Source organism: Nomascus leucogenys, chromosome 3, assembly GCF_006542625.1.
Source record: "Nomascus leucogenys isolate Asia chromosome 3, Asia_NLE_v1, whole genome shotgun sequence".
NCBI lineage: Eukaryota > Metazoa > Chordata > Mammalia > Primates > Hylobatidae > Nomascus > Nomascus leucogenys.
Genome location: NC_044383.1, coordinates 55,348,696 through 55,376,067, shown reverse-complemented (window position 1 = coordinate 55,376,067; position 27,372 = coordinate 55,348,696). Strand labels below are relative to the sequence as shown.

The following is a 27,372-nucleotide window of genomic DNA, read 5'->3' as shown; positions in this document are numbered from 1 at the left end:
AATGTGGGTTTTTAAAGTATACATGTGTACTTTCCACACTCATGAGATTAAAATACACCCCCATGGATGATATGGCCCCAGATTGAGAATCATAGATTTGCTGGGTGTTTAAGAAGCAAAATGTACCATAGAGAATGACATTGAAAAAGGAAATACAACTGAGCTACATTTGATTTAGAGCTATTAATAATACCCTTGAATCATTAAGAAGTTCATCTCATGTGAAATGAATACAAATCCACTGGCTGCACCAGGAGTCATATGCAGTTTTAAAGTGAGTGCTGGACTAAAGGCATCAATTCTTTTGTATGTGACAGCAATAGTCATAAATGCATCTACTTTACTGCAAGAAAGGAATGTACTTTATTACCTTGCCACCCCTTATAGAGTCATACAAGCAGACACCTGCCATATATTTCAGTTGAGTAAGCCAGTGACTTTTAAAGACCTGTCAGTGAACTGGTGCCAGACTGGCTAGAGAAGAATCATCCAAGTTACTTGTTATATACAAATTCACCTGAGTGTCTCCCCAATATTCCTGAATTACAATCTTTGCAGTTGGAGTCCAGTAATTATTATTTTAAACAGCTTTGGTGGTAATTCATGTGACCAGTTTTAGGAACCACTGTACTGACTTATATTTCATGTCAGTAGTTATACAATAAACTCTCTCCTCTTACTTACAAGAGAGTGTTTGTAAGTAACACTCTCTTCTGAAAAACATAACTAAAAAGTCTGATAATGGCAATTTTCTGAAGAAAGTAAGCATTGATAGGCAACAAAGTGCAGTATCAGAATTTGGACATTCCATGATTGTCTATACCCTGCAGATTAAGCCCACCAACACTTTAAGAGGCTACTTTTTATCACTGGAATCTTAACTTCTCTCTTGGCTGGATTATGAAACTGGAATCTTCCTGAAGTAGAGGTGCATCAGTAGACTTTTACTCATTTTCTGGAATGAAACTGTGAAGTCTATATCCATTCACATCAGAAAAAAAAAATGCTCTAAGTCAATATGTCTTAACACTTGAAAATAGGACAAACTTTTCTACTGCACAACAAAAAACATTTTAAAGAAATTATATGACTTACAGTAGCTTATATATTGTTAAATGTTCAACCAAACACCCATGTTTTTAGTAATAAAGTACAAATAAATTGCAGTGAATATTAAAAGTGTGAATTTAAAGGTGCAACTTTTATTCAATTTCTTAATCTTAATGAGATTTGGAAAGGAGCTGCTATTTCAGAATGTTAACCTGTATCAGGAAAACTCTGCTAAATTTGAAGTTTTACAAGTGTACATGAAAATGATTGAGAAAAACAAATTTTAGTAAGGATTACTTTTTCTTCATTTAACGAGAATTTGAGCTTTACCAGACAGATCATTCATTTATCAACAAACTGAACAAATCTATATTGAGCATCTGCCAACCATTCTGATTAGCCAGAGCACACAACAAGGGTAGTTCACGATTAATCAATTTTTCCTTCTCATTAAGCAATTATTTATAAACCTCAAATTCAATTAAAAGACATATTTATTCATTCATTCATTCAACTATTTTTCTTTATTATCTTGCATAGCCCTATGCTATGCTCTATCAAGGACTTTAAAAATTATGTACAGGGCTTCTGTTCTAATAGCTTCTAATCATGACAATTTGTAAAACTGACTGTGTTTCTCAAAGAGTAGATAATAGGTGTTTCACTTTTAGCATCCTTGATTTCCTACAAAAAAAAAAGACAAGGATCGTTGTGAAGGGAGCCAAAGAAGTATAGGTAAAAATTCTTTCCTGATGAGATTCTAGGTGGTTTGATAAAATGTGTTGTTTCCTTTAAGTCAGCAGTGGAGAAGTTTGAAAAATGTAACGTTCATTTGCCCATTAGATAAAATACCAGGGCAATTTGTTATAAAACCCCCTTCTATGCCTTTAATATTCACTTTGCTGTATTCACTTGTCAAAAATCCAAACCAGCAGAAATCCAACTATTTCCAGCTCCAAGCCTGAACAGTGAAGTGCAGCTGAATGTGGATAGAGAAAAACCAACAGACGTACTCATTATTTTCCCTTTAAATTTACCTGTGTGCTTCCCAACAATCATACTATTTTCCCCCATATCTCCTAATGTTTGAAAACAGTATGAAAGATATCTCATATATTCCTCTTCTCTTAGGCTCCTAACACTTTCTTTATTCCCCTTTCAAGTCAAATATTGGTGGTGTTTATTTTTCTAAAAATTTGATATTAACTATTTCTGCCTAACAAAGATCCCCAAGCTTAATAATGTAAAACAAACGAACTGTGGAGCCAAGATGGCCGAATAGGAATAGCTCCAGTCTACAGCTCCCAGTGTGAGCGATGCAGAAGACGGGTGATTTCTGCATTTCCAACTGAGGTACCAGGTTCATCTCACTGGGGAGTGCCAGAAAGTGGGTGCAGGACAGTGGGTGCAGCGCACCATGCGTGAGCGGAAGCAGGGCGAGGCATCGCCTCACCCAGGAAGTGAAAGGGGTCAGGGAATTCCCTTTCATGGTCAAAGAAAGGGGTGACAGACAGCACCTGGAAAATCGGGTCACTCCCACCCTAATACTGAGCTTTTCTAAAGGGCTTAACAAACAGCATACCAGGAAATTATATCCCGCACCTGGCTTGGAGGGTCCTATGCCCATGGAGTCTCACTCATTGCTAGCACAGCAGTCTGAGATCAAACTGCAAGGCGGCAGCAAGGCTGGGGGAGGAGCGCCCGCCACTGCTCAGGCTTGAGTAGGTAAACAAAGCAGCCAGGCAGCTCGTACTGGGTGGAGCCCACCACAGCTCAAGGAGGCCTGCCTGCTTGTGTAGGCTCCACCTCTGGGGGCAGGGCACAGACAAACAAAAGACAGCAAAAACCTCTGCAGACTTAAATGTCCCTGTCCGACAGCTTTGAAGAGAGTAGTGGTTCTCCTAGCATGCAGCTGAGATCTGAGAACAGGCAGACTGCCTCCTCAAGTGGGTCCCTGACTCCCGAGTAGGCTAATTGGGAGGCATCCCCCAGTAGGGATGGACTGACACCTCACACGGCCAGGTACTCCTCTGAGACAAAACTTCCGGAGGAACAATCAGGCAGCAGCATTTGCGGTTCCTCAGTATCCGCTATTCTGCAGCCACTGCTGCTGATACCAAGGCAAACAGGGTCTGGAGTGGACCTCCAATAAACTCCAGCAGACCTGCAGCTGAGGATCCTGACTGTTAGAAGGAAAACTAACAAACAGAAAGGGCATCCACATCAAAAACCCATCTATATGTCACCATCATCAAAGACCAAAGGTAGATAAAACCACAAAGATGGGGAAAAAACAGAGCAGAAAAACTGGAAACTCTAAAAATCAGGGTGCCTCTCCTCCTCCAAAGGAATGCAGCTCCTCACCAGCAATGGAACAAAGCTGGACAGAGAATGACTTTGACGAGCTGAGAGAGGAAGGCTTCAGAAGATCAAACTACTCCGAGCTAAAGGAGGTAGTTCAAACCAATGGCAAAGAAGTTAAAAACTTTGAAAAAAAATTAGATGAATGGATAACTAGAATAATCAATGCAGAGAAGACCTTAAAGGACCTGATGGAGCTGAAAACCATGGCACGAGAACTACGTGACGAATGCACAAGCCTCAGTAACTGATGCGATCAACTGGAAGAAAGGGTATCAGTGATGGAAGACGAAATGAATGAAACGAAGCGTGAAGAGAAGTTTGGAGAAAAAAGAATACAAAGAAATGAACAAAGCCTCCAAGAAATATGGGACTATGTGAAAAGACCAAATCTACGTCTGATTGGTGTACCTGAAAGTCACGAGGAGAATGGAACCAAGTTGGAAAACACTCTGCAGGATATTATCCAGGAAAACTGCCCCAATCTAGCAAGGCAGGCCAACCTTCAAATTCAGGAAATACAGAGAACGCCACAAAGATACTTCTCGAGAAGAGCAACTCCAAGACACATAATTGTTAGATTCACCAAAGTTGAAATGAAGGAAAAAATGTTAAGGGCAGCCAGAGAGAAAGGTCGGGTTACCCACAAAGGGAAGCCCATCAGACTAACAGTGGATCTCTCGGCAGAAACTCTACAAGCCAGAAGAGAGTGGGGGCCAATATTCAACATTCTTAAAGAAAAGAATTTTCAACCCCGAATTTCATATCCAGCCAAACTAAACTTCATAAGTGAAGGAGAAATAAAATACTTTACAGACAAGCAAATGCTGAGAGATTTTGTCACCACCAGGCCTGCCCTACAAGAGCTCCTGAAGGAAGCACTAAACATGGAAATGAACAACCGGTACCAGCCACTGCAAAAACATGCCAAATTGTAAAGACCATCAAGGGTAGGAAGAAGCTGCATCAACTAACAAGCAAAATAACCAACTGACATCATAATGACAGGATCAAATTCACACACAACAATACTAATCTTAAATGTAAATGAGCTAAATGCTCCAATTAAAAGACACAGACTGGCAAATTGGATAAAGACCCATCAGTGTGCTGTATTCAGGAAACCCATCTCACGTGCAGAGACACATATAGGCTCAAAATAAAGGGATGGAGGAAGATCTACCAAGCAAATGGAAAACAAAAAAAGGCAGGGGTTGCAATCCTAGTCTCTGATAAAACAGACTTTAAACCAACAAAGATCAAAAGACACAAAGAAGGCCATTAGATAATGGGAAAGGGATCAATTCAACGAGAAGAGTTAACTATCCTAAATATATATGCACCCAATACAGGAGCACCCAGATACATAAAGCAAGTCCTTAGTGACCTACAAAGAGACTTAGACTCCCACACAATAATAATGGGAGACTTTAACACCCCACTGTCAACATTAGACAGATCAACAGGACAGAAAGTTAACATGGATACCCAGGAATTGAACTCAGCTCTCCACCAAGCAGACCTAATAGACATCTACAGAACTCTCCACCCCAAATCAACAGAATATACATTCTTTTCAGCACCACACCACACCTATTCCAAAATTGACCACATAGTTGGAAGTAAAGCACTCCTCAGCAAATGTAAAAGAACAGAAATTATAACAAACTGTCTCTCAGACCACAGTGCAATCAAACTAGAACTCAGGATTAAGAAACTCACTCAAAACTGCTCAACTACATGGAAACTGAACAACCTGCTCCTGAATGACTACTGGGTACATAACGAAATGAAGGCAGAATAAAGATGTTCTTTGAAACCAACGAGAACAAAGACACAACATACCAGAATCTCTGGGATGCATTCAAAGCAGTGTGTAGAGGGAAATTTACAGCACTAAATGCCCACAAGAGAAAGCAGGAAAGATCTAAAACTGACACCCTAACATCACAATTAAAAGAACTAGAGAAGCAAGAGCAAACACATTCAAAAGCTAGCAGAAGGCAAGAAATATCTAAAATCAGAGCAGAACTGAAGGAAATAGAGACACAAAAAATCCTTCAAAAAATCATTGAATCCAGGAGCCGATTTTTTTAAAAGATCAACAATATTGATAGACTGATAGCAAGACTAATAAAGAAGAAAAGAGAGAAGAATCAAATAGACGCAATAAAAAATGACAAAGGGGATATCACCACCGATCCCACAGAAATACAAACTACCATCCGAGAATACTATAAACACCTTTACGCAAATAAATTAGAAAATCTAGAAGAAATGGATAAATTCCTCGACACATACACCCTCCCAAAACTAAACCAGCAAGAAGTTGAATCTCTGAATAGACCAATAACAAGCTCAGAAATTGAGGCAATAATTAATAGCTTACCAACAAAAAAAGTCCAGGACCAGATGGATTCACAGCCGAATTCTGCCAGAGGGACAAGGAAGAGCTGGTACCATTCCTTCTGAAACTATTCCAATCAACAGAAAAAGAGGGAATCCTCCCTAACTCATTTTATGAGGCCAGCATCATCCTCATACCAAAGCCTGGCAGAGACACAACAAAAAAAGTGAATTTTAGACCAATATCCTTGACGAACATAGATGCAAAAATCCTCAGTAAAATACTGGCAAACCGAATCCAGCAGCACATCAAAAAGCTTATCCACCATGATCAAGTGGGCTTCATCCCTGGGATGCAAGGCTGGTTCAACATATGCAAATCAATAAACGTAATCCAGCATATAAACAGAACCAAAGACAAAAACCATATGATTATCTCAATAGATGCAGAAAAGGCCTTTGACAAAATTCAACAACCCTTCATGCTAAGAACTCTCAATAAATTAGGTATTGATGGGACATATCTTAAAATAATAAGAGCTATCTATGACAAACCCACAGCCAATATCATACTGAATGGACAAAAACTGGAAGCATTCCCTTTGAAAACAGGCACAAGACAGGGATGCCCTCTCTCACCACTCCTATTCAACATAGTGTTGGAAGTTCTGGCCAGGGCAATTAGGCAGGAGAAGGAAATAAAGGGCATTCAATTAGGAAAAGAGGAAGTCAAATTGTCCCTGTTTGCAGATGACATGATTGTATATCTAGAAAATCCCATTGTCTCAGCCCAAAATCTCCTTAAGCTGATAAGCAACTTCAGCAAAGTCTCAGCATACAAAATCAATGTGCAAAAATCACAAGCATTCTTATACACCAATAACAGACAAACAGAGAGCCAAATCATGAGTGAACTCCCATTCACAATTGCTCCAAACAGAATAAAATATGTAGGAATCCAACTTACAAGGGATGTGAAGGACCTCTTCACGGAGAACTACAAACCATTGCTCAATGACGTAAAAGAGGATACAAACAAATGGAAGAACATTCCATGCTCATGGATAGGAAGAATCAATATCGTGAAAATGGCCATACTGCCCAAGGTAATTTATAGATTCCATGCCATCCCCATCAACCTACCAATGACTTTCTTCACAGAATTGGAAAAACTACTTTAAATTTCATATGAAACCAAAAAGAGCCCACATTGCCAAGTCAATCCTAAGCCAAAAGAACAAAGCTGGAGGCATCACGTTACCTGACTTCAAACTATACTACAAGGCTACAGTAACCAAAACAGCATGGTACTGGTACCAAAACAGAGATATAAACCAATGGAACAGAAGAGCGCCCTCAGAAATAATGCCGCATATCTACAACTATCTAATCTTTGACAAACGTGACAAAAACAAGCAATGGGGAAAGGATTCCCTATTTAATGAATAGTGCTGGGAAAACTGGCTAGCCATATGTAGAAACCTGAAACTGCATCCCTTCCTTACACCTTATACAAAAATTAATTCAAGATGGATTAAAGACTTACATGTTAGACCTAAAATCATAAAAACCCTAGAAGAAATCCTAGGCAATACCATTCAGGACATAGGCGTGGGCAAGGACTTCATGTCTAAAACACCAAAAGCAATGGCAACAAAAGCAATGGCAACAAAAGCCAATATTGACAAATGCGATCTAATTAAACTAAAGAGCTCTGCACAGCAAACAAACCACCATCAGAGTGAACAGGCAATCACAGAATGGGAGAAAATTTTTGCAACCTACTCATCTGACAAAGGGCTAATATCCAGAATCTATAATGAACTCAAACAAATTTACACGAAAAAAACAAACAACCCCATCAAAAAGTGGGCAAAGGATATGAACAGACACTTCTCAAAAGAAGACATGTATGCAGCCAAAAAACACATGAAAAAATGCTCATCATCACTGGCCATCAGAAAAATGCAAATCAAAACCACAATGAGCTACCATCTCACACCAGTTAGAATGGCCATCATTAAAAAATCAGGAAACAACAGGTGCTGGAGAGGATGTGGACTAATAGGAACACTTTTATACTGTTGGTGGGACTGTAAACTATTTCAACCATTATGGAAGTCAGTGTGGTGATTCCTCAGGGATCTAGAACTAGAAGTACAATTTGACCCAACCATCCCATTACTGGGTATACACCCAAAGGATTATAAATCGTGGTGCTATAAAGACACATGCACACGTATGTTTATAGCAGCACTATTCACAATAGCAAAGACTTGGAGCCAAGCCAAATGTCCAACAATGATCGACTGGATTAAGAAAATGTGGAACATATACACCATGGAATACTATGCAGCCACAAAAAATAATGAGTTCATGTCCTTTGAAGGGACATGGATGAAGCTGGAAACCATCATTCTCAGTAAACTATCGCAAGGACAAAAATCCAAACACCGCATGTTCTCGCTCATAGGTGGGAATTGAACAATGAGAACACATGGAGACAGGAAGGGGAACATCACACTCCGGGGACTGTTGTAGGGTGGGGGGAGGGGGGAGGGACAGCATTAGGAGATATACCAAATGTTAAATGACTGACGAGTTAATGGGGTGCAGCACACCAACATGGCACATGTATACATATGTAACAAACCAGCACGTTGTGCACATGTACCCTAAAACTTAAAGTATAATAATAATAATAATAAAAAAATACAAAAATATTTATTATTTCTTGATGGGTCAGGAATTCAGGTTCAGTGAGTCATTTTGTTTTTCTGCACTGGGTGTAGGGTCACTCAGCCAGGAGCACTGATGAGCTAGAATCTCCAAGAGGGCCTTTCATCCTTTATGGTTCTACGTGTGGCCCCTATGCATTCAGTAGTCTACTTTTTCTAAGCATGGAAGCTGGGCTTTAAGAACGAGGAAGCAGAAATTGCCAATTCCTTAAGGCCTGGGGTTGAAATCTCAAAATGTCACTACTGTATTCTATTGGTCAAAGCAACACACAAAGCCAGGATCCAAGAGAAGGAAATAGATTCAGCCTGTTGATATGAGAAACTGTATACGAACAGAGGGATAAGAGTAACTGTTGGTAGACGTAATTGAAAACAATCTACAACAGATAGTTAAATATTAATACCATGCCTCTACTGCCACATCTACCATCTTACCTGTATCTGTGCCCATATGTCCACCCTCCCTCATGTTACTACTGATGGATGGTCTCATACCTAACAAAGTTCAACACCTTCCACTTTTATATTAGAGTTCATTCAACTCGCACCTACTCAAGGTCATCGGTTCATATTTTTTCTTCTTTTCCTTACATTATGAATTTTTCCTCTGCCAAATGTAACCCCATTTGGCAAACATATTTTAATTTCTCTCCACTTAAAAACCAACCAAACAAAAATTTATCTCCTGAATCCATATCTCCCTCCAGACACTTTCATTTCTTTGTTACCATTGATTGCAAAACTTCTCAAAATTGTTTATGTGTACTATCTTCAATTCCTTTAATCCATCCTTTTTTGATCCCACTCCAATCAAGTTCTTGCTAAAATCCTTCCACTAAAACTGCCCTTCACTCTGTCACCACGTCCTCCAATCCTCAGTACAAAATACAATTCTCTGTTGTCATCTTGCTTGATCTATCAGGAGCATTTGGCTCAACTGGTCTCTCCCTCCAGCTTGAAACACTTTTGTCCCCCTCTTGGCTTCCAGGACAATGAACTCCTGATTTTCCTCTTTTCACTGGGTGCTCCTTTTTAGTCTCCTTTGTTGATTTCTCCCCATTTCCTCAGTCTTTACTCACATCTTGCAACTTTAAATACCATCTATATTCTGAAAACTTGAACACTTATATCTTCAACCCAGACCTCTTTCCCAAACTCTAGACTAAATCAAATGCCACCCACTCCCCCTACTCCACCCAGCCTGACATCTCTACTTGGATATCTAATCAGAATCTCAAGCAAACATGTCCAAAAGTGAACTTCTAATCTTGTCCCCAAATGATCCTCCCACAGACTTCCCATCTCAGTAAATGACATCTTTCCAGTTGCTCTGGCCAAAAATTTGGAATAATCTTAGGCTCTCTCTTTCTCTCAAAATCCTCACTGAGTTTCTTCTCAAATCCCATTTACTCTTTATTTGAAATGCACTCATAATTTGAATACAACTTACTACCATCTTTCTTACCTGCATTACTCTAAGTAGAATCTACTCTTGCTTCCTCATGGTCTATTCTCACTATAGTAGAGAGAGGATTTTTTTTTTTTTTTTTTTTTTTTTTTTTTTGAGACGGAGTCTTGCTCTGTCGCCCAGGCTGGAGTGCAGTGGCGCGATCTCTGCTCACTGCAAGCTCCGCCTCCCAGGTTCACGCCATTCTCCTGCCTCAGCCTCCGAGTAGCTGGGACTACAGGTACCCGCCACCACGCCCGGCTAATTTTTTGTATTTATTTTTAGCAGAGATGGGGTTTCACTGTGTTAGCCAGGATGGTCTCGATCTTCTGACCTCATGATCTGCCCGCCTCGGCCTTCCAAAGTGCTGGGATTACAGGCGTGAGCCACCGCGTCTGGCCCAGGGACTTTTTTTTAAATGTTAAGTAAGATGATCTCACTCCTCTGTTTAAAACTCTTCAGCGATGACCTGTTTCACTCAGAATAGGAGTAATAACATACACATAGGCACTCTATAAATAGGTATGAAATAGTAAATTCCCATTTTCTTTTTTGTTTTAAAATATAGTTAATTCTATATGCCCATTGAAATGTATTTTATATTATGATGAGATGTGAGATTTAAACATATTTTTCTTATAAATTACTAATTATTTCTCTCAACAGCCTTGGGTGAAGCTAAATTGTGATGTTTCTTTTGTTCTGTCATAATACCACTTAGTATTAGATTCTGTCTTTCCGTCTTACTGCGTCATGCTTTTAAAGCTATTTTTTAAAAAGAAAATCATTATATTTATGTTTTAACAAAGGATAGAGCTAGTCATCCCATTTTCTTTTTATTCACAACTCTCATTCTTCCCAGTTAATTTTTGTATATGCATGCCAACTCACTCCCATACTATATCCTGGTCAGACCAATGATAAGAAGTAGCGTCTCTTTCATAGTTTTATGTCTAGACTCTTTTCTATGTACTATTTCTACTTAGATTTGCTACTAGAATTTTGGGATTTTTGGCATGATGTTTGAGACGTGATATATACAGGTAAAATGTTCCTTTCTTTAATGCTTACGACTGAAGTGTCAGATTTTTTATTTTTTCAGATTTTTGAATATCTGTATTAGGTTTAACGTCCCAAACCTACAAATCCAGAATCCGAAATGCTCCAAAGAGTATTCATTTTGAGTACTATGTTGGTGATCAAAATTTTAGGATTTTGGAACGTTTCAGATTTTGTAGATTCAATCTGTATCTCCTTCCCTCTAATTGGCCACCAATTCTGTCTGCTTTCCTTTTGTTGAACCTTGTTTTATCACACTTTCTAATTCTATTTGATTGTCTGCCTTTGGTGTCTGTCACTCCTGAGGTGAGGCTTCCCCCTATTTTAACAACATCTGCACACTCCCTACTTCATGCTCCACAACTGAACATTGATGCCAGCCTCTGAGCATATTTTTTTAATAGGAGTAAATTTGGGCTTTTGAAATTTATTTTATAGTTTTTTCCTTCATTTTTTGCTTAAAATATTTCATTGCAAGTTTGTCAGTGTTATCATAATTTGGGGAAAATTATTGACATCTTTTAAAATACGAACATTTTATTTCTTGTCAAATTGTCTTATACTCTGTTGTTATTTTCTCTAAATTGGTAACATGTTTCTTATTAGAGGCAAACGTAGATGTTTGTAAATTAATTGCTATTGTGAATTAGAGTTATTTTTCATCGCATTTATAGGTGATATTTGGGATTATATGCTTTGTGCCTTGGAAACTTTTCTGGGAAAATTTATTTGGTATGTTGACATCTTTTATAATTCTTCATTATGAGAGAATTTTTAAACTAGTTTTCATAATGTAATATATGTCATAATTTTGTCTTTTGCTGTATTTATATGCTTTGTTTATTTTGGCTATTTAAGAACTTTTGTATAACAAAGACTTGTAGAACAAAGAATTTTATAAACTGATATAAATGCTTATTAAGATTTAAAATTTATTTTTAATACTGTGTTCTAAAATTGTATATGTTGTGTGTGTTATGTTTATGATATGGTTTGGCTGTGTCCCCCATCCAAATATATTGAATTGTAATTCCCATAATCCCCACATGTCATGGGAAGGACCTGATGGGAGGTAATTGAACCATGGGAGTTGTTACCTCCATGCTGTTCTTGTGATAGTGAGTGAGTTCTCACAAGATCTGATGGTTTCGTAAGGGGCTTTTCCCCCTTTTGTTTTGCACTTCTCCTTCCTGCCATGATGTGAAGACGGACATGTTTGCTTCCCCTTCTGCCATGATTGTAAGTTTCCTGAGGCTTCCTCAGCCCTGCAGAACTGTGAGTCAATTAAACCTTTTTTCTTTATAAATTACCCAATCTCGGGTATTTCTTCATAGCAGCATGAGAATATCTGCCTATCTAAAGCATAGGACATACATACACTAACCATGTTATTTCCTCACTTCCCCTAAACATCACAATGCATTCTTTGAATTAGGAATTAATGTATTCCTTGAAATATAAATTAATGCATTCCTTGAATTAGAAAATTTAAAAAGTAATTAATGGGAACAGGACTTGGTATAATGACTATTTTTCACCATTAGTGTTTTAGTTTCTTCTATCATTGTGTCAAGGCATACACTTGGAAATTGGACAAGTATACCTTTATTATAGAGCACTTGGCTCCGTCCTTAGAATGAGAGAAGCTTCATGAAGAAGGTTGGTTTGAGAAAGCCTGAAAGAGGTGGAACTAGCGTGAATATGTTCCTCTGAAACTGAGAAATGTATAACCTTATTGCACTCAAAATGAAAGCAATAAAGCTGGGTAGCAAAATAATAGCCAGACTCACAGGTTTAGATTTTATCTTTTAACCCAAGACTATTGGAGAAAGGTTAATGCTAATGAAGATAATCTCATAAGCAGAACACTCAGAATAGAGATGGGGAGACTTAGAGAGCAAGTCCACTAGGAAAACACTGGATTTCCTCATTAAACTCTTAATGTAATTCTATGAGCATGGTATGCTAAGTACAGGAACGGATTGAAAAAAGAATCAGTAAAGATGCTTGCCCAGGAAATATCCCTGGCTGGGGCACACACACATACACAAACACATACATGCATACAAATGTATCTTGGTAATTCTGCTTGTGCTAGGCTAGAAAAGCATTCCTTTAACATTTGACATGTGCTGATGGAGCCAGATACCAAAAAACTTACAGAGTGGGAGGTTACAGCTCTGAGATGTAAGATTTGCCAAGGAAAATCCAAATACAGATCAAATATTTTTTTCTTAAGTAACACTTTTAATAGTCTATTTTTTGTATTATAACATTTTTTGTATTATAGGATTATAATGTTTTTGTATTATAAAATTTTAAGATATTAAAAAATAGCTATTAACCTGAAAGTAAGGTTGATTATAAAACACATTGCTTCCTCATCACCACTGATATTAAAATAATCAATTGACAGCACTGACATTCATGTTATATCAAGTTAAACATATGCACAGTCTACCCCCTTTCCTCAGTTCTGCCAATGTCACTAAGTTGGCTTTCTCCAAAGTCTACATAACGTCACAAACTGAGAATGAGACATTGGTCAGCCTTCCTTCAAGTACTCAGTGCAAAAATGTTTATTTTACATCTTTAAGTACAACTTTGATTTTGGGAAGACAAATGGAGAATTTTGGGGCGGGTTCTATGTAAAGAAAAATATTTTTAAAACACACTTCATTTTAAGATTTTTAAGGAAAGCTATCCAAAAATTATAGCACAATGATAAGCTGACACATTGTTTTGTCTAAATAACTCCACGTGCTGGAGCGCTGATTCTAGGATATCTTCCAAAGCTACAGACCTTTGGTGTTTCCCTTGGTGCACGCATGTGCATCTGCTGTGCCAGCGTGCTGTACTGCTTTGACTCAAATGTCCTCCATATCCAGGCATTAAGTCACTATACTGGACATGCACCACTGGAATGCTGTGGCCTACATAACGTGTATGTGGTTTACATTTTCAGTAACTGGGAGGCAATTTAATTGTCTGACTCAATTACAGTAAGTGAGAGCCAGACTGCCAACTCTTCATTCACCTCACTGAAAATGAATGCCTCAAAGTCAAGCCAAATTCTCGAAGGAGAAGCTAGGTCAGCAAAGCTGTTGATGAGGCACGTGTGTTCCAGTCTGTATTTTGAGAAAGTTGTTGGTTTTCCTTGATCCTTTATTTCCAGCTCTGGATGTCCGAAGCTGGTCAAACTCTAGGATAAACAGTGCAATTGAGTTTGACTCATAGCTGAATGGGGATTCTATTTTGGGCAACTGCTACTTAGATTAAAGCCAAAAGAAATAGTACCCAGTAGGAGAAACCATAATGAAACTGGATTTTGATTAAGATGGAAAGTGTACATTTTCCAAGCAGCATTGATATGCTAGAATTCCACTGTATTCTTAATCTCTGGTACAGAGGAGTAGCTTGGACTCTTGGGGCTGGACTCTTGGGAATAGACTACCTCATGTCTTCTATGGTTAACTGCCTGAAGATTAGTTTGCCATGCGACTCCATCTTTGACATGCCAAAACTGGCTTCTGACAAGGTTGGGGTACGCCTCATCACAGAGCTGACATGTATCAAGAAACAGCCCAAGTGTCCATGAGAAACAACTCTTCCAACTCTGTTTCTAACGAGCTAAGGGAATCTGTACAAATCTCTTTGGGACTTGCCAAGCAGTAGGCATTAGATTTTGTCATCCCTTCTTTGGAATCTATGTAAAAGATAATCAGTAAGGGTGGTGATCAAGACTGCCATTCACTGTGATAAGTCCTAGAGAAATGCAGAAAAAATTCTAGTAAGAAAAGCAAAGCCATAGTGAGAGATCTCTTCTTTTAATCTATCAACTCAGAAAGCAAGTAATTCCTCAATATTTATAGTAACTATGAGAAACCATACAAATTAATAGGCAGGTAAACCACTGACATATTTTAAAAGTTGTAATGATTGTGATAGAAAATTGTTCTTCTTTTGCTCACAAACTGAATTTATTCAGTTAAAGGAGGACTCAGAGTTGGGCAGAAGAGAAGGCCAGGAGAGAAAACTCTGACCTGAGACCAATGCTATTTTGTTTTCATTTTTACTTGTATTTTATTCGGTAAAATACAAATAACATAAAATTTATCATCTTAACCTTTTTTAAAATGTGCAGTTGAGTAGTGTTAAGTACATTCACATTGTTATGCAAGCACTCTCCAGAACTCTTTATTTTGGAAAACTAAACTTTTTATCCATTAAACAACAACTCCCTGCTGTTTTGTTTTCAAATATTTTAGAAATCATTATGCTTATGAGTACAGAACAGATAATTTCTATTTTTTAACCCACTAAGATACCAACAGGTACTGTGGAAGTCTTTTTGCTTACTACCTGCTCAATTTATTTGAGGGAGTTAAAACACTTCCAAAATGTAAGTCCAACTAGTTCATTTTTTGTTTCTATTTTATCAGTGTCTTTAGGATGATACGACTATGTTTGAAAGATCGATGGATCAGGAATTATTATTTCAGTCGCAGGATAGTATGTTTTTTTAAAAATACAATGTAAAGATGATGTAATGACATGAGATAAACTCTTTAACTGATTATGGCATTATACATCACCATTAAACGATTAAAAGACATGCTATTTTATAAAGATAATGTTAATCAACAGTGGCTGGCTCTTTCAAAGTCTTCACTTGCTTTCCACACGGTGCATTTTAAAAATTGTATCTCACAATTTTCTAATAACTAATTAGTTAAAAAATTTTCTTTTGGAAATCTTATACCTTGAAAGATATTCTTTTAAAAAATGGTCCACATAGTTGTTGGGGCTGGTAAGGATAGGGAAGTGTGGTGGAGGATAGTGGCCCTGGCATCAGATCTAAATAGATTTTGGCCCAGCCTCTGCTACTTTGTAACTGTTGATTATATCTTTCCTTTTCTACTCAGTTTATCTATAAAATGAAAAAAAATAATGAAATAATGCATGTAAAGTCCAGCATAGTGCATGACACATAGGAAACAGTTAATATAAGCCACTGATTATTAAAATAAGAAAAATGGGTACATACATACACACAATGTCCTTTATTCCATTTACCAATGTCCGAGATTGAAGTATTTCTTTAAAATATGACGCAAAGACCTCCAGTATCTTTGTTCTTAGACACAGTCTAGAAAATACTTGGCAGGTAAAATGTGGAACCATCTATGGTTCCTAGTTTCCTAATTCCCAGAAGACCCCATTCTCCTCACTGCTGAGGGCTAATATTCTAAATGCAAATACTATCAGCTTCATCTTACTCTATTTTATTAATTATTTCTCTTCTATTTCCTTCCTCTCTCTTCCCTCTCTAGAAAGAAGACTGACTGAGATGTGTTGGCAGGCTTCTCAAGATCCCTGTCGATGGCAGAAGGCTGACATGAGTTGCCCATAGTCCAGGTACACTGAGTAGGACTACAAAATCAGTGCTAACAGCTGCCAATCATTCTTCATCTTAATGTTAAGATGAAAATGTTTTTGGAGGAATATACTTTAAATTCTGGGTGGTAACAATATCTTTTAAAAAGATTATTTGTGTATTTTTAATATTTTGGCAACAAATATGTCACTTTTATAACCAGAAATAGTAAACATTTAAAGAAAAGAAAGAAAGAAATTGACAGTATGATTAAGAGAGTGCTCATCCAGGGCAGGAAGCATTTGTTCCCTTTCTGCTGTTTCTACCACAATTTTTAAGTATCTTGACTACATGGAGATGTAGATGACTTGGACATCTGGATTATGCATTTTATTGTTCTTGTCATTCCTCATGACATTTCTGACAACTTCCCTTAGGCATAAAAAACTCTATGAAGTACATTGGCACATGACATATATATACATACATATACACATACGTACATATGTATGTATATGATTGTTCAAATATATATATTTATATTTCCTTCCTGGAGTTTCTACGCCTTGTAAATTTGCATATAATTTCCTCTATTTGTCTGCTTTTTGGTCTGAGAGGTTTTCTCACACATTTACTTTTTCCTTCTATTGATACGACGTTTGAGAATGTTGCGTGCTTAGGCTTGTATCTTATCTTCTATAGAAGCCTTTAGTATGTCAGATAAATTTCTCTTGTTCATATGGAGTATATTTCAGTGGAATGATCCATTGATGTATACAGTTAAAAAGAGTAAACATAGTGGCACTAAAAGCATTTTCTGAAAACATGTTGAAAATGAAATTGATAATATGTTTTAAAATTCACTTAGAAGAGCAATATCTCTGGCACATGGACATATTTTTCTTGCTTGGAATTTTTCTAAATTTCTGTATGTCTATTTTAAGAAATTATAACAGAACATTTAAAACTTCCTTAGTGAGAAAAAGGTAATTTCATATACCACTTGTTCCATATGCCCCGTTATGTCAAAATCTCTAACATTTTAATTTTTTTGGACCAGTCAGCTATGTCAGGAAACACATCAGTTCACGACACAGGAACAATCCTTGAGTCTATTTTCTTATACTGCTTTTGTTTTTTTTTTTTTCCCTTTGTGAGTCAAGGACACCAGCTTCAATAAGCCTAGTGTATCAGTAAGCATGTGGACCACCTAATCACATAGACTGATAGAAAGTAGCATAATATATTATGGGCCAGGAGCTTCGGCTTCCTGGATCACTTCTTCCCCAGAAATTCCTTACAAGAAACCTGCTCTGCCAGACTAGGTCAAAGTTATTGTCACAAAACTTGGTGGACTCCCTCTTCTCATGTGGCAAATTTATCTCAAAATCATTATTTTAGAAAAAAATGAATAGCCTTACTCAAAGATAGGAGTAACAAATGTCATACTCAATTTCTAAAAATTTTGAAAAGTAATTAAACAGAATGGAGGAGATTTGCAATAGGAAAACTTTGATGAGTAGCTCTTGAAATAAGTGGGAAAGAGTCTGCTCTATTTACAGAGACTTTACAAGTCCACAGAGGCACATATTGAATATATTATGGGCCATTTTCTCTTCCTTTAATACGTAAGATGCTTTTTTTTCTTGGATTCTCTGAATTTTTAATGTACTGATTGTTCATACTTTGGCTGCCTAGTGCATAAAAAATGAGCCTCATCATGATGATTTTTCAGAGAAGTTCTCTTTAATCTTACATGTATATGGCATGTGTCATTGTATTGATCATCTGTGATGTGAACAGGACAGCACACACTTTCAAACTCTATTTGGCAAATCTCCAGAAGTGAGTGATGAGTTCTTATGAAAATGCAAAATTAATTAAAATAATGACATTTATTGGGTATTTAGACTTTCATATATGTATGTATATGTATGTTACAGTATTTAGCATATTAAAATGCTGTGATGATTTTATTACATTTTATTAATTTATACAGCATAGCAATATATAATTATTCTCTCCTCTATGTTAGCTTGTTGTACCATGATGGTTTTTTACCATATTAGATTATATCATAACACTTCCTTAGGTGAACCGAGATTATCTCTAATGCAATGACTAGGTCTTACTCTTCCTTGGCTTTGGAGTGCTTTGCGTGATTATTGGCACATAGTAGACAGCCAACGCACACTAGTTCAATGAGTGAAAAACAGATAGATGGTTAAATGGATGGTGGGCAGTCATAAGCTATATTCAATACTATAATATTGTCTGTAAAACAAATGTAAGAGATTTTACTAGATTGTTCCTATAGAGCTCATTTGAATTAAGCATGATGTAAATAGAATGATGAAGTAATACTACATAACAGGGTTTCTTATCAGTGGCAATGTGAACAATTTGGATGGGATAATTCTTCATTGCATGTGCTATCCTATGAATTGTAGGATATATATCAGCGTCTCCGGCCACTACACAGTAGATGCCAACAGCTATCCTACTCACTCCAGCTCTGAAAACCAGAAATGATCCCAGACATTGCCAGCTAACTGTGAGGCAGGGAGGGAAAAAATCCCGTTCAATGAAGAACTTCTGTATATAGTGTCTGATTTCAGGATAGTATTATACATTTGAATTACATTTTTCCTTTTCCAAAATGTAAGTACATAACTGGGCAGAGAAATAAAGGGAGCAGTAATGACATTTTCTCCCCAGATTGGGAAAAATGGAAAGCAATCTTTGTCTTCCAGAAAAATTGTTTCAAGAAATGTTATTTATTCTTGTAAGCTGCATATTTTCAGGCTGTGAAGTAAAAATAAATCTCTGGATGCCAAATTCCTAGTGATTAAAATACATGGGCTGTCCATGTGGTTTCCTCCTACAACGTATAAATTCCCACCTCTGTTGGAAGAACCCTACACTGCCTTCTTGCATGTTTTATGTTTGGCTTCTATTTTAGAACTGATCTGGCAATTTTCCTAATTAAATATACCCATCATCCAAATTCTGCAGGATTTGTCTCTATTTTGTTTCCTTCTACAGGCTGTACAAAATCTGAGTCCTGAACTCCTTAGTTTGTACATAAAATTTAATAAAATCTAATAATCATTTTACTGACATGTTTCCAGAATAATCACATTAAAAAAAATTTCCTCACTGAAGAGTCAGATAAGATAAATTCTATATAATAAGTGAAGAATAAGGAAATGGAAACCTAGAGAATTAGGAAACTGAGCATATTACTGACAGAACTAGAAGCAAATCTAGTGTCATCAGTCCCAATTCCAAATTCTGAACTTGAACTTCCACATATATAAGAATGGGCTTGCAAGCTTGTTAAAAAATGCACATTTTATGCAGCATATGCAGATCATCTGCTTCTGTGGGTGTCTGTCCAAGAATTTCCTTTCTTTACAATATTTATTTATTTATTTATTTATTTATTTATTTATTTTTAGTATCTTGAGTGCCCAAGTTTGCCATCATTATACTAGTCTGGTCATGGTCCACCTTTTACAGGACTGTTCTGATTATTTTGTTTTTTCCCTTTTTTCCAATTTCCATTCTTCCCTCCCTTTCCCTACCATGCACATCCACCTTAATATGTTTAATGCATACTCTTAGATATCTGTGCATCTTTGTAAAATCTATAGGTTGTTTTGACTGTACCTGTGTTTTTAATTTTCAAAAATGGTATTTGAAAATACCACAGATCACTTTATGGCTTTAATTTTTTATAAGCACTACATTATTAATATTTATTCACATTGCTATGTACATTCACTTCTTTTGAAGGTATAGTTTTTACATAGTGTACACTCAACACATTGCCTTGTTCATTTCCTTGAAATGAACACCTGAATTATTTCCATGTCCCAGTTGCCATACTCAAGGTAATGTTGAATGCTATCAAATTCCTTGATTGGCTTGTGAGAAAGTTTCTCTTCTGAAGACTTGTTTCACTGGGTCATAAGAAAATATATAACAAAATTTTACCATTACATTCAGAATTCTGGCAGGGAAGGATATATTCATAAACACCACTACGGTGATACACTTCAGCTCTCATCCCTGACCCCACATATTCTCACCAATATTTTGCACTATCTTACCTCAATCTTTGCCAATACCACTAGTATTAAATGCATCCTTTGCCTGTATTTTTAGTATAAATTGTATAATCCTGTGATAATTCTAATATTGGGCATCTTTCCTTATTTTTCTTGGACATTTGTATTCTCTATTCTGGTAACCGCCTATTGTTTTCTCAGTTTTATGTTGTTTTATTTTCATGTTTATTTCTTATATCTATTAAATCAAATATCTCTGTCAGTTTTAGACATTGTGAATGATTTCTGACAGATTGTTAGCAGGCTGTTAATATTTTTGTGAAAAAATCTCAATTTTAATAATATCACATCTATTGATTAATTCATACCTCTAATCTATTTGGTATTTAGCTTTGTGTATATTATAATGTAGAGATTCAACTATATTTTTTTCTCTTTCAAGTTTGCTAATTTGTGGTGCCCTCTGTATGATAAAGTTCCTATATATATCCATAATCATATTTCTGGGTCATATTCAGTTCCATTGATCCATTGATATGATCTTCTACCATTACCACAATGACTTATTTTCTTGCTCTTTCTTACTTGCCTTTCTTTTCTGTCCTTCCTCCCTCTTTTTTCTCTTCTGTTTTTCTTTCTCACTTTCTTTCTTTTCTCCTCTATTCCCCTTTTCTTCCTTCCTGTTAAAATTTTCATCAGTGTTCTTTAAAAAAATTCAATCACCATAGTTTTGTAGCATATCTATTATAACTTGTGAGTGAGTGTTCTCTAGAGAAACAGAACCAATAAGAAAGGCAGATAGATAGATAGATAAATAGATAGATGATAGATACATACATACCTACATACATAGATTGATCTTAGAGAGAGAAAAAGAGAGAGATTTTTTTAACCCTTTTCCCATTTAGAAAAACAAAGTGCTGCCAGAACTTACTCTACATAAACAAACACACTTTTTGAGGATGAAGCAAATTTGACTGATTTTCAATGTAAAAGTAAAATAAAAACAGTTCTTGGAGTTATTTCTAAACAGCACTAACATCGGAATCATCTGAATCATCAGGATCATCTATTTCAGAAACATCAGATTCATCAAATGAGTCCTCGCTGTTCGAGAACAATGTTAACATCATGCATAGGAATTCTACATTTTCTAGGATTTGACATTTTCAGCAGCCGAGAATTACTATATTTTGTAAATGGAAATACCACTACTAAAACCAGAATGCTATAAATAGAATGATGTCTTTTGTTTCCAAAGTTGACATACTAGAGCAATGCAAAAATAATAATAAAAGCAAGATATTTCATGGCAAAATTATCTTGAAGTAACCACTGCAGCAAAAGTGCTGTGTTCTCATGGCAAATGGGCAAAGGATTAAGGAATTGGTTCATGTGAGTGTGAAGAATCAAAACTCTGAAATCATTAGCACAGGCCAGCTGACTAGAAACTCGGGCAGGATTTCTATGTTAAAATCTTGAGGTGGAATTCTCTATTCTTTTTTTTGTTTTGTTTTGTTTTGTTTTGTTTTTTGTCTTTTTTATTATTATTATTATTATTTTATTATACTTTAGGGTTTTAGGGTACATGTGCACAATGTGCAGGTTTGTTACATATGTATCCATGTGCCATGTTGATTTCCTGCACCCATTAACTCATCATTTAGCATTAGGTGTATCTCCTAATGCTGTCCCTCCCCCCTCCCCCCACCCCATAACAGTCCCCAGAGTGTGATGATCCCCTTCCTGTGTCCATGAGTTCTCATTGTTCAATTCCCACCTATGAGTGAGAACATGCGGTGTTTGGTTTTTTGTCCTTGCGATAGTTTACTGAGAATGATGTTTTCCAGTTTCATCCATGTCCCTACAAAGGACATGAACTCATCATTTTTATGGCTGCATAGTGTTCCATGGTGTATATGTGCCACATTTTCTTAATCCAGTCTATCGTTGTTGGACATTTGCGTTGGTTCCAAGTCTTTGCTATTGTGAATAATGCCACAATAAACATACCTGTGCATGTGTCTTTATAGCAGCATGATTTATAGTCCTTTGGGTATATACCCAGTAATGGGATGGCTGGGTCAAATGGTATTTCTAGTTCGAGATCCCTGAGGAATCGCCACACTGACTTCCACAATGGTTGAACTAGTTTACAGTCCCACCAACAGTGTAAAAGTGTTCCTATTTCTCCACATCCTCTCCAGCACCTGTTGTTTCCTGATTTTTTAATGATGGCCATTCTAACTGGTGTGAGATGGTATCTCACTGTGGTTTTGATTTGCATTTCTCTGATGGCCAGTGATGATGAGCATTTCTTCATGTGTTTTTTGGCTGCATAAATGTCTTCTTTTGAGAAGTGTCTGTTCATGTCCTCTGCCCACTTTTTGATGGGGTTGTTTGTTTTTTTCTTGTAAATTTGTTTGAGTTCATTGTAGATTCTGGATATTAACCCTTTGTCAGATGAGTAGGTTGCAAAAATTTTCTCCCATTCTGTAGGTTGCCTGTTCACTCTGATGGTAGTTTCTTTTGCTGTGCAGAAGCTCTTTAGTTTAATTAGATCCCATTTGTCAATTTTGGCTTTTGTTGCCATTGTTTTTGGTGTTTTAGACATGAAGTCCTTTCCCATGCCTATGTCCTGAATGGTATTGCCTAGGTTTTCTTGTAGGATTTTAATGGTTTTAGGTCTAACATATAAGTCTTTAATCCATCTTGAATTAATTTTTGTATAAGGTGTAAGGAAGGGATCCAGTTTCAGCTTTCTACATATGGCTAGCCAGTTTTCCCAGCACCATTTATTAAATAGGGAATCCTTTCCCCATTTCTTGTTTTTGTCAGGTTTGTCAAAGATCAGATAGTTGTAGCTATGCAGCATCATTTCTGAGGGCTCTGTTCTGTTCCATTGATCTATGTCTCTGTTGTGGTACCAGTACCATGCTGTTTTGGTTACTGTAGCCTTGTGGTATAGTTTAAAGTCAGGTAGCGTGATGCCTCCAGCTTTGTTCTTTTGGCTTAGGATTGACTTGGCGATGCGGGCTCTTTTTTGGTTCCATATGAACTTTAAAGTAGTTTTTTCCAATTCTGTGAAGAAAGTCATTGGTAGCTTGATGGGGATGGCATTGAATCTATAAATTACTTGGGCAGTATGGCCATTTTCACGATATTGATTCTTCCAATCCATGAGCATGGAATGTTCTTCCATTTGTTTGTATCCTCTTTTATTTCATTGAGCAGTGGTTTGTAGTTCTCCTTGAAGAGGTCCTTCACATCCCTTGTAAGTTGGATTCCTAGGTATTTTATTCTCTTTGAAGCAATTGTGAATGGGAGCTCACTCATGATTTGGCTCTCTGTTTGTCTGTGATTGGTGTACAAGAATGCTTGTGATTTTTGTACATTAATTTTGTATCCTGAGACTTTGCTGAAGTTGCTAATCAGCTTAAGGAGATTTTGGGCTGAGACAATGGGGTTTTCTAGATATACAATCATGTCATCTGCAAACAGGGACAATTTGACTTCCTCTTTTCCTAATTGAATACCCTTTATTTCCTTCTCCTGCCTGATTGCTCTGGCCAGAACTTCCAGCACTATGTTGAATAGGAGCGGTGAGAGAAGGCATCCCTGTCTTGTGCCAGTTTTCAGAGGGAATGCTTCCAGTTTTTGCCCATTCAGTATGACATTGGCTGTGGGTTTGTCATAGATAGCTCTTATTATTTTGAGATACGTCCCATCAATACCTAATTTATTGAGAGTTTTTAGCATGAAGGGTTGTTGAATTTTGTCAAAGGCCTTTTCTGCGGAATTCTCTATTCTTTGGAAAACCTTAGTGTTTACCCTCAAAACCTTCAAGTTACTAAGTGAGACTACCCTATATTATCAAGAGTAATCTCATTTACTTCAAGTCAACCAATGGCAGCTATTAGTTATATCTACAAGATACCCTCACAGCAATATCTAGACTAGTGTTTTTTTTGTTTTTTTTGAGACGGAGTCTTGCTCTGTCTCCCAGGCTGGAGTGCAGTGGCACGATCTCAGCTCATTGCTACCTCTGCCTCCCGGGTTCATGCCATTCTCCAGCCTCAGCCTCCCAAGTAGCTGGGACTACAGGTGCATGTCACCACACCCAGCTAATTTTTTTGTATTGTTAGTAGAGATGGGGTTTCACCATGTTAGCCAGGATGGTCTTGATCTCCTGACCTTGTGATCTGCCCACCTTGGTCTCCCAAAGGGCTGAGATTACAGGCGTGAGCCACTGTGCCTGGCCTAGACTAGTGTTTTATCAGACAACTCGGCATCGTAGCCTAGACAAGTAAGTACATAAAATTAACCATCATGGTGTTGGAAAAACTGTATGCAGAAGAATTAAACTGGACCCCTACATTTCACCATATAGAAAAATTAACTCAAAATGGATTAAAGACTTAAATGTAAGACCTCAAACTATAAAAATTCTAGAAGAAAACCTAGGAAATACTCTTCTAGTCATTGGCCATGGCAAAGAATTTATGATGAAGACCCCAAAAGCAAATGCAACAAAATCAAAAATAGACAAATGGAACTTAAAGAGCTTCTGCACTGCAAAATAAACTATCAACAGAGCAAACCACCACCCTACAGAATGGGAGAAAATACTTGCAAACCATGTATCTGACAAAGCGTTATATTTAGATTCTATAAAGATTCTAATATTTAGATTTTATAAAGAATTCAAACAAATCAACAACAAAAATAACCTCATTAAAAAGTGAGCAAAAGACAGACATTTCTCAAAAGAAGATATACAAACAGCCAATAAACATTTGAAAAAAATGTTCAACATTACTAATCATCAGAGAGATGCAAATCAATGAGATGCAAAACGCTGAGATACTATCTCACATCAGTCAGAATGGCTATTATTAAAAGTCAAAAAACAACAGATGCTGGTGAGGCTGTGAAGAAAAGGGAAAACACTTATGTACTATTGGTGGGAATACAAAGTAGTTCAGCCCCTGTGAAAGCAGTTTGGAGATTTCTCAAATAACTAAAACTAGAACTACCATTTGACCCAGCAATCCCGTTACTGAGAATATACTCAAAGGAACATAAATTGTTCTACCAAAAAGACACATGCAACACTATTCACAATAGAAAAGACATGGAATCCCAAGTGCTTGTCAATGGTGGATGGCATGAAGAAAATGAAGTATATCCCTATGGAATACTACACAGCCATAGAAAAGAACAAAATCATGTTCTTTGCAGTAACATAGATGTAGCTGGAGCCTGTTATACTAAACGAATTAATGCAGAAACTGAAAACCAAATGTTGCATGTTCTCACTTATAAGTGGGAACTAAATCTTTGTTCATGTAGACGTAAAGATGAGAAAAATAGACACTGGAGATTTCATAAGGGGGAAGGGAAGGAAGAGGACAAAGACTGAAAAACTTCCTATTGGGTACTATTGTTCACTATCTAGGTTATAGGATCAGTAGAAGCCCAAACCTCAACATCACACAATATAGCTTTGTAACAAATCTCTACATCAACCCTTTGAATGTAAAACATAAATGGAAATTTTAAAAATAAAAAAATAAAAATCTGGATCTAACTTAAAAAATTGACCATTATTATCACGGGGATTCATCTACATTTACACTTTTTTTCCCAAAATTATTTAAGCTTATGGATATGAGGAAATTTCTTAAAAATTTGTGATGGAATAAGAATATGAATTGCAATGATTCACTAGTTAAATTGACAAGAATTAACATCTTGATAATATTAAGTCATCCAACCATAATCATAGTATGTTTTCTCTAGCTATTCAGACCTTTTTTAAAGTTATTGTTCTTTGAAATAATTGAAAAGAAATAACTTTTATTATTATTATACTTTAAGTTTTAGGGTACATGTGCACAATGTGCAGGTTTGTTACATATGTATCCGTGTGCGATGTTGGTGTGCTGCACCCATTAACTCGTCATTTAGCATTAGGTGTATCTCCTAATGCTGTCCCTCCCCCCACCGCACAACAGTTCCCAGACTGTGATGTTCCCCTTCCTGTGTCCATGTGTTCTCATTGTTCAATTCCCACCTATGAGTGAGAACATGCGGTGTTTGGTTTTTTGTCCTTGCGATAGTTTACTGAGAATGATGGTTTCCAGTTTCATCCATGTCCCTGCAAAGGACATGAACTCATTATTTTTTATGGCTGCATAGTATTCCATGGTATATATGTGCCACATTTTCTTAATCCAGTCTATCATTGTTGGACATGTGGGTTGGTTCCAAGTCTTTCCTATTGTGAATAGTGCCGCGATAACCATACGTGTGCATGTGTCTTTATAGCAGCATGATTTATAGTCCTTTGGGTATATACCCAGTAATGGGATGGCTGGGCCAAATGGTATTTCTAGTTCTAGATCCCTGAGGAATCTCCACACTGACTTCCACAATGGTTGAACTAGTTTACAGTCCCACCAACAGTGTAAAAGTGTTCCTATTTCTCCACATCCTCTCCAGCACCTGTTGTTTCCTGACTTTTTAATGATCGCCATACTGACTGGTGTGAGATGGTATCTCATTGTGGTTTTGATTTGCATTTCTCTGATGGCCAGTGATGATGAGCATTTTTTCGTGTGTTTTTTGGCTGCCTAAATGTCTTCTTTTGAGAAGTGTCTGTTCATGTCCTTTGCCCAGTTTTTGATGGGGTTGTTTGTTTTTTTCTTGTAAATTTGTTAGAGTTCATTGTAGATTCTGGATATTAGCCCTTTGTCAGATCAGTAAGTTGCAAAAATTTTCTCCCATTTTGTAGGTTGCCTGTTCACTCTGATTGTAGTTTCTTTTGCTGTGCAGAAGCTTTTTAGTTTAATTAGATCCCATTTGTCAATTTTGGCTTTTGTTGCCATTGCTTTTGGTGTTGCAGACATGAAGTCCTTG

The 27,372-nt window shown here is 36.9% G+C and overlaps 1 long non-coding RNA gene across 1 annotated transcript in view; it reads left to right on the top strand.

Moving 5' to 3' along the window:
* The window catches only part of LOC105738982, a 635,360-nt gene that overhangs the window by 599,192 nt on the left and 8,796 nt on the right, over nucleotides 1-27,372 (top strand). The window contains exon 3 of the long non-coding RNA XR_001114826.2: nucleotides 16,335-16,419. This is a non-coding gene — a long non-coding RNA (uncharacterized LOC105738982). The remainder of the gene's footprint in view (nucleotides 1-16,334; nucleotides 16,420-27,372) is intronic.